The sequence below is a fragment of the Rhinolophus sinicus genome, chromosome 16, assembly GCF_057876585.1.
Source record: "Rhinolophus sinicus isolate RSI-liver-muscle chromosome 16, RSI-T2T, whole genome shotgun sequence".
NCBI classification, from domain to species: domain Eukaryota; kingdom Metazoa; phylum Chordata; class Mammalia; order Chiroptera; family Rhinolophidae; genus Rhinolophus; species Rhinolophus sinicus.
Window position 1 is genome coordinate 44,242,899 of NC_142516.1, and position 9,349 is coordinate 44,252,247.

A 9,349-nucleotide genomic window follows, 5' to 3' on the forward strand; every position below is an offset into this window, starting at 1 on the left:
TTCTAGGAATTCACAACTTTTAGTCCTATATCCTTTTAGAATAATAAGTGATGGGCATGTATATCTGTATGCATCCATCGTACATTTATAATAGCAAAAAAGTGTTAGTGTCATAAAAATCCAACAGTAGAGAATTAGTTATGCATTCAAATCTTGCACTATTTTGTTGTTAATTAAAATGTACAAAATATTAATATTTAATGGTGCTGTAAATATTTATGATTTATTTCTATTTAATAAGAAATAAGATATATAGCATCATACATATATATCTATGTGCACTTAAAAATAGACTGGCAAAATATGTTGTGATTATTCTTTTGTTTGTGGAATAATGGATGCATTTGTCAGAATTATTTTGACTACATTTGACAGAACTCTTAATTCAAAGGGACTTAACTAAAAATAATATTTAATTGCCCTATAAAACTGAAAAGTTCTGGGATAAGTTTGTTTCCTGGCAAAGGTGAATCTAGGAATTAAAACAAAGCGAGGAGGACTTCATTTTTCTCCACAATTCAGCTTTGTAGTGTGTGTGTGTGTGTGTGTGTGTGTGTGTGTGTGTGTGTGTGTGTGATAGCCCCTAGTAGCTCAAATTTCTGTCTCTCATGACTGAATCCAAGAGCAAAGAAAAGTAAAAGCATTTAATTCCAGCAACTTCTACATATATTCCAGGAGTCAATTTGCTTGAACCACTAGGTGTTGCCCCTGTACCCATCGGCATGGTTGAGGGACCATATGTTGAGCTGAATGATCTGATCTGAGTAACATATTCTGCCCCTGAAGTGGAGAGTTGATTGAGACCCATATAAAACATATGCATTAAGTGTTGGAAAAAGTTACCCCCCAAATTAGATAGAAATGTAAATAGAAAAGTGTGTTAGAGAGGCAAAACACCAGGACATAATACTGTGGCTAATTTAATTTTTTAGTGCTGTTTTCCAGTGTTTTCCAAATATTTTGCTTTGAGCATGTGTTACTTTTATAATTAAAAAGGAAATACATATTATTAAATATGTTCACACATATCAATATTCTTATCTCTTGTCTAGAAATACCAATACATATTCATTTCAACAGTATCTATAATTGCAAAACAATACATTTAAATATGAAATAAATAATAGTAAAATTAGTTTAGTAAGCCACTTAATACACATTTTGCAGCTACATAAGGAAAGTATTATAAAATCTGGTAACTGCTTGATTTTATATATTTGTAATACAGTATAATATTAAATATAACTGAATGAAAATGTGCACATACTTTATAAAAATAACTTTATAAAAATATTGGGAAAATCATGATAAGTAGACATATAAAGGCAAAAATTATTTTCATGCTAGATTGATTATTGGTTTTTGTCTTTTAAAATGATTTTAAAATTGTACACCTTTAAACAAAAAAGTCAAAAATAATTGAAGACATTCTTTTCAAGTTTAAAATTATAAAAGCTTCAGAAGTTATTAGGCTTTTTGTGTATGTATAGAATTCTGATGTAATAAGCACTATAGCCTCTAATTATGAAGCCAATCACAATGAAAGATAACCACAATCATTATTCTTTTCCAATTGTTAGGATGTTTGGCTTGTTCCCTAAAATTATCATATCCTTAAAAAAATAGACACGCCCAATTTTAACTCTTACAGACTCATATATTCAATGTCTTTAATGCTAAAATTAAAGGTAGGAAACTCTTTAATCTCTATTGCTTTTTTTCCTTTCTTTATTTAGATTTCTATAAATGTTGGTAAACTGAAAATAGCCTATTCTTCATGCTACACAGTATGAGGTTTAAATCACCCTCTGCTATTTACTATCGATATAGCTTTGGGAGAATTTCTAAATTTCTTTGCATTTCAGATTTGACATCTGTAATGTAGGGGGTATTTTCCCACCTTACTGGGCATTGTGTGCATTAAATAAGTACTTTATACAAGTGTCTGGTAATGCTGCAGGATCCATGATGGCCCCCTTGAAATATTAACAGCTTTAGTGGCCAAGCATAAGCAAATGCTGCAAATAGTTATCCTTCTATGTCACTATTTACTCTTTCAATTAAACTGTATGGGATGAATTGAATCCTTGCCCTTCTAACAATGTAGAAAAGGCTGAAGAGGGAGATAATTTCTGGGAATAGTCAAATTTCCCAGCTGGGATAAACTGACAAGGAGAATGAAAGGTCATTATGGAAGAATAGTCCAAATGAGTTCTTACTACCTAAGACGTCCCAAAAGATTCTATAGGAAATGAAAGTAAAAGTGACAGAAAGAGCAATGGTATTAATATGTTTCCAGAGTAAAAGGCATATGCATTTTTTAATGTGTGCAAAATGGATACTCCCTCTGCAATGTCTAGTCCTCTGGTGGTATTCAATAAGTGCTTAATAATGGCAAGGATAATGTGATTATTTTCCCCTTCTGCCCTTTCAAGAGCTCTCTGAAGTAAGGGCAGTCTGTAATCTCTTAATACCTCCAGGTGACTGTGTTAAGTAGCATTACCTGGACCAAGGAAAGACATGCAAACAAGATCAAAGTCATGGATGGTTACCAGTTGTTTTTAGGTATTTTATCCTGTAATTTGAATTTAGTGAGGCCTCTTGTCACACAATCACCTAGAGAAAAAGGCACTAGAGAAATAGAAGTAAGCAATTAAAATCCTGTTTGCTGCCCTAGGCTTGTTTTGAGTTCATTGTTCAGCATATAAGCTAGTTCAAGAGTTTCATTTTCAGCAGTTCATTTGATTGAACTTGGGACCAATAAAAGCAAGAGACCAGACAAAGCAGTAGGAAATAGCTATGGGTTGGGAACATAACTAAAACTGGTAGTGATAGAAAATAATCTATGAAGTGACAGCTACTAAATTTCTTTATTTTCAGAATTTTTAGATTATGAAAAGGTAGTGTGATCCAACTTTTGTCCCTCTTTACTACCTGATCTATTTTAATAAGTCAGTTATGAAAAAATGGTGGCTTCAAGAATCGGCACTGTCTTTTCCTCCTTTCTTTCAAGCAGGGGTCTTGATAAATTTCACCTAGATGAATTTTCTGACAACCCTTTATGTTTACTTTGGTAGCCAATAAGCATGGTGAGTTCCTAACATTCAGATGTACCATTTAGTGAAAAAAATATATATGAATAAATAAGTTTGATTTGAATAAGTGATGAAGGACTGAGATATGTAGCGTGTCATGCCATAACTTCTTTTTGATGATTCAGAAGACCTACAGTACTTAAAATTTTGGTTAGAAAAGAAATATGGGAAGAACTAGATATTTCTAGTCTCATGGGTGAGTTTATGAGCATAAATTTTAGATAACTCTTTTAGTATGATTCCTCACTTGGTTTCTTATAGTAATGTGTTTATAAGTAGGGCATATTATTTTATTTGAAACATAAAGGATGGCTATAGCCAGCTTTTGAGATGTCCTCAATGATACTTCACCTTTTGTTAGCCACACTTTGGTCAATTCCCCTCCCACAATGAATACAGATGGCCTATGCAACCACCATGATTCTGAAGAAATGACAATGTGTGGCTTCCAAAGTTGGATAATAAGAAAACATTGAAGCTTCTGTCTTGCTTTCTTTTGAATCACTCACTCTTGGAGAAGCCAGCTGCCATGTGATAAGAACACTGAAGAAGCCCAGTGCACAGGTCTTTGTGACAAAAAGATTGAGACATCCTGATAACAAGTGCTGAGTGAACCAATTTGGAAGAGTATCCTCCAGTCCCATTCAAGCTTTCAGATGACTGGAGCAGCAGCCACCATCTTTACTGCAACTTCCTGAAAGGACCTAGGCCAAAATCACCCAACTAAGCCTTTTTGAAATTTCCAACCTCCAGAAAAAAATGAAATAAACATTGATTGTTGTAAGCCACTAATTTCTGAATTGCACAGAAACACGTACATCTGTAAATACGATTGCTAATAAGAATTTTTACCATCATTTACTAAGAATAATTATTTTAAGAGTTACTTTGAAAATATTTTTTATAAATTCAAGTCTCTTAACTTTATTTTTAATATGCTATACAATTTTTTTTTCAAGATTCTTTTTCCTCCCATTCCTTTCTCTAGGGATGCTCGTGCACCCTTTGTACTTGTCAAAATTTCACCTATCCCTCTGAGCTTGCTAAAATTCCAGATTCCTTCTCCATGTAGCCATTGATCCAGTTAGAAGCAAGCTCATTCCACAGATCTCTCACAATGATTCATTTGTACATATCTTGTGTCACATTGTGCCTTGTAATGTTTTTTCTTCTTCTCTTAACAATAGCCAAATTAATATTCTTGAGACCCTGGGATGTAACTTTATTGGTCTTTTATGCATCACTATTAATAGTCTTGATACTTCAGTAGTGTAAAAAGTAGATGGAGATGAGAACAAGCCAATTAAAGCAGAATTCAAATCCTTACTTACATCTCAAAATGTAAGTTGCCTCATCTATGAAATGAGTATAAGAACATGAGGTCTCAGAGTTATCATGAAAATGTAATAATGGTGTAATTTAGGAAAAGTTCCTGAGGTGGTGTTAGCATATTATAAGTGCTCCAAAATAATTAAAATATTATACTACTTTAATTTTCTGTTTATGTAGTATACAATAATATCCAAAATATAGACTGTTTCTTATATGTCAAATTGTGTTTTAAGCACTTCATATTGATTATGTTATTTAATCCTTCTGCAGACATTATGTAATATCACTGCTCAAAGTGAAGAAATCAGAACACAGAGATGTTAGAAAGCTTATCTGAAATCATAAGGCTGGTAAATAGCCGTCTGAATTAGTGACGGCTGTGCTGAGCCCAGAGGCCAGTGCTTAAACCAATATAACACATCACTCTGCCCATAAATATGTTGAATGCATGTATTTATTGGACAGATTCAAGAAATATGATTTACTTGGATATGTTTGTCTTTGTGAATCATTTACATTTTTTGGTTTGCGCTGATTAATTAAGAAACAAATCCAGATAAAAACAACAAATATGAGACCAGGGGACATAGATATCTCTTACATATTTATCTTGGGATGACTCGCCCCTCTGCAAATTTAAAACAGCCCGATAGAGATTCACAGGGAATAAGGATGGTCTTTGATTGTTTAGGTAATTTTTTTTTTTAGAGTATGAAAAGTGTACAATCCACTGCACTGATGGAACTCATCAGAAATGCAGCTGAAGGGTATTGCACAGTAATTAATGGCACATGTGACAAATTGTGTTGACAATCCATTTGTAAAACAGGGATAATAATACCAACCCTGTATGGATTATTATGAAGACTAATCTTTCAAAAGCTTCTTACACAGTACTAGGCTCACTTAGTAAATGTTAATCCTCTTATTTCTACACTGCCAACCGGCTTAGGATAGGGTAGGTTATGCTTCAGTAACAAGAAACTCCAAAAATCTCAGTGGTTTAAAAATAACAAAGGCTTAATTCTACCTCACACAAATTCCTTTACCAGTTTGAGAGTCACCTGTTGTCTATGTGATCATTTAGTACTGCCCTTCCATATCAACATATGCTTTCAAGATTGCTGAGGTAGAAGAAAAAAGAGAAATCCAACACCAGCAATTAAATGCTTTGGCCTAGAAGCAACACTTGTCACTTTCATTTTCATTCCTTTAGCCAAAGTAAGACATATGACCATGCTTAACTATAAGGATCAGTTATGTACAATATTTACAAGTACCACAGAGACTACATATATAGTGAGCAGCTTTATCACTAGCACATCATTTTTTGTTTCATTTGTATTTATCCATGGGATGATTTGTCTATCATTGACTCAAGGTCACAATAGTTAGTCTTTAGCTAATATTGATTCTAATTTTTTACCATACAAAGAAAATGTAGTTAATTGTATGTTTTGTTGAATAAAGAAGGAATGATTTGTTATACATTATCATTGTTTTCATGAGTGAAAATTTACCTATTGTATATGTGCAAATGTGTGTGTTTGCGCAAGTATGCAATCCTCTCTTACTCCGTAAAGAAAAATGTCAAAGTGATGGATGAGCTTCTAGAGTCTCTGCTTCCAGCTCCACTGCATTAATAGCTGTCCTTTAGAGAAAGAGAAAACTCTCAAAGTCAGAGATTTTCTTGCCAAAAATCCATTGAAATCAGTTGAGATATCATGGACGAGTCTCTTATATGCTGAACCAAATCTTCCCTCTTCATCTTTGCTGTGTCTTAGAACTAACTGGAGAAGAAATTTCACATAGTATGTAATTGTCACATAAAATAAAAAAGAAAATGTTATCTTCTGTAGAGTATAACCTTTCAGAAACAACTTGGCTTCATTATGGTTTCAAATAAGCAAACAGACTGAATGTTAGTAAATCAACAAGGTATTCATGGGATCTTTAATTTCTTCCTTTACCCCTATAAGCCATAATGTCATATCAGAATAAGCACCAGGAAAAGGATATCATGTAAGCAACTGGTATATCCTCAACTGATGCTATTCCATCTTATTCCCAAAAAAGTATGTTTTTTTAGCTCTTAAAAAGCCAAACGAGATCCATCATCCTTCATGCGGCTTTAACATTTCAATGATGATGCATGACCTGGGTTAAAAACAACAACAACAACAACAAAAACAACAACAACAAAAACAGCAAACACAAGCACACATTTAGATATATGAGGTGATTTCAGTTTTTCTGTATTTTATCCAGATAAAATGTTGCATTTTATTTAGACAGATTCCTTCTTTAAATATTATAAATGTCTTAGGAATGCCAACATTTTTTTTTCATTTTTCAACTAATAAGTATACTAAATAACTCTGTGTGTGTGTGTGTGTGTGTGTGTGTGTGTATGATATATGTATACACACGTATATGTATAATATATGTAAGTAATTATATCAAATAATTAACTTATTAAAACACATAATGTTATAAAGGATATCAGTGTATATTCATTGTGCAGAAATTACTAGTTTCTAAATAATATCTAGTCATTAGGAGCAATGTGAAAACTTGACAAATTAAACTTTACTAATAGATATTAATGGCAATACATTGTGAGTTATTGATGCTAATTTTAAAATATTGTGGCTTCAGAACAGATTTTTTTTTTTTTTAAGAATATTTTCAACACTCTGTTGTAAAGCTTCTGTGGGATTATTTGACAGATGTCTTGTGAGTTCCTTCAAAGCAGGAGATAAAAGTATAGTGCTCCAAACAAGAAAATGTGAGCAGAATGGCTTCTGGGCATGTGGGTGGAGAGGCTGGCACTTTCTCATTTCAAGTAAATGGAATTTTAAATTGTGAATTTGCACAGAGCTGAAAAAAGACAGCCATGTGGAAGTTTGTTTTCATTCTATAAGTGAATCCTGTTCGGCCCCTGATACACTCGCTCCTATAGTGCTCAGAGCTCCTAATGTGGAATCTTCCTATAATGTGCGATGTTGGAACACATATGTTCATGTAGAAAGTTCCCTTCTCAGAAACTGAGGTATGCAGTGACTCAAACCAGTTGGCTTCAACATGACAGGGACAACTCTCTAAAATATTTGAGTTTTGTCATACTGCCTGGGAATGAAATATAAATGGTCATGGCAGATGATTTTGGCTTTAGACAATTTGGAGCAAGCACATTCCACTAGACCTGTCTCACTAGTTACAACTACAATTCCATCTAAACACAACACATAAAGCAGTGAACATAGAACTATAAAAGGTGGAGAGTAGAAGGTGGACTGGCTAGGGATGCACCAGTGAAGAGTGCCTTAAGGGTGTGTGTGTGTGTATCCTGGACTGGGTACTAAAACAGCCCACGGTTCAGAAATGTCAACTAGCACAGACCAGAAAACAAAAAAGGCCCTAAGAAAAGCCCAGTGTCTCTGGCCAGAGGACTAAACACAAGGTCGTCCTGACGGAAAGAAACCTTCTGACTATTGAGCCACTTTGGAAAAAAGTTAGGCAGTTTCTTATGAAACTAAACATACATACATCATATAATATAGCATTACTACTCCTGGCTATTTACTCTAAAATAATGAAAATTTCTCTTTAAACACCAAAAACTCAACACTGAATGTTCATTATTGCTTTATTTATAATCAGTAAAAACTACTTATGATCTATAGTTAAAACATATAAATGATTCTATGGTATTATTTTTATGTGATGTTATATTTGGCCTTTATTTTTTCATGCATCATTCATTACAATGATTAAAATATCTGAAACCTCATAGCAGATGATTTTATTATACTAGTGTATTAATAAGCAGCATTATTAGAAAGTCAGTTCTCAAGTTCACTAAATAAAAATGAAAAAAGGGAAACACTAAAAATAAGGTATTAGAATTTAACTGAAGTTATAATCAACCTTTTATGTTTTGAACATCAATATCAATGTCCAGGATTATGATATAAAATGAATAGTGCTTTAAATTTTTGTTTTTCCTTTTCTTCTTTTTTTTTTTTTTTTTTTTTTTACTGGAGTTCAAGGAACATGCCATCTTAAAAACTTACTGGCAATGGCAGGTTGTTTTTCACAAAGCTCCAATACTAGTAGCTTTATCAAAGAACTGGCATAAATCTGTCTAAAAGAGACTCAGCTGCAAGGAACTTTGTTAAAAGGAATTCTCTCCTTACAAATAGCATTTATGTGCTCTTTCAAAGTTTCTGCTAACTATTTGTAAAGGAATCTCACCTCTTTTGTTTTCTCAGTGTTGCTTGCTGCTTTTGAACTGATATCATGTAATTACTATACCCAGGCGAGGAGGTTATGTCTTGCCAGACATACTAAGAAATAACAACTACTATTGGATTCCTCAAGGATTTTGCATTTCGAATGGGTGGATTAGCACTTAGAAAAATTACTTGTACTAAGCAAATGTTTAAATCTATATTATTTACCTTGTTTTTGTAGCATTTAGAAAAGAATGTGGTATAACTTTTCAACATTTATATTTAATTGTACTATAAAAGCATGGTGGTCCTTTAATTAATTGGATTATATCAATGAAGAATGGAATGATTTTAGACTGTTAAATAATAAAAACACTGCTATCAAAGATACCTCTGAAAGTGAAAAACTTGAACAAGTCACCGCTCCTGTGAGTGTATATCTGTGTAGTTTGTTCAAGTGACAGCTTTATTGCATATGGCTGTACTTTACTGTATGTGATGATACATTTTTCAACTTTTAAACATAGATCTATTATAACCTGATATTGATATCTTTATCAGCTTTTCAGTCAAAGTCAAACAAATAACAACTATGGGTAAAATGCTAGAGGTTTAACAAATAAAGGCTTAAGCTGGAGATTTTTCTAACAAAAGGCTCAGTTTGGAACTAAAAATAAATAGACTGTT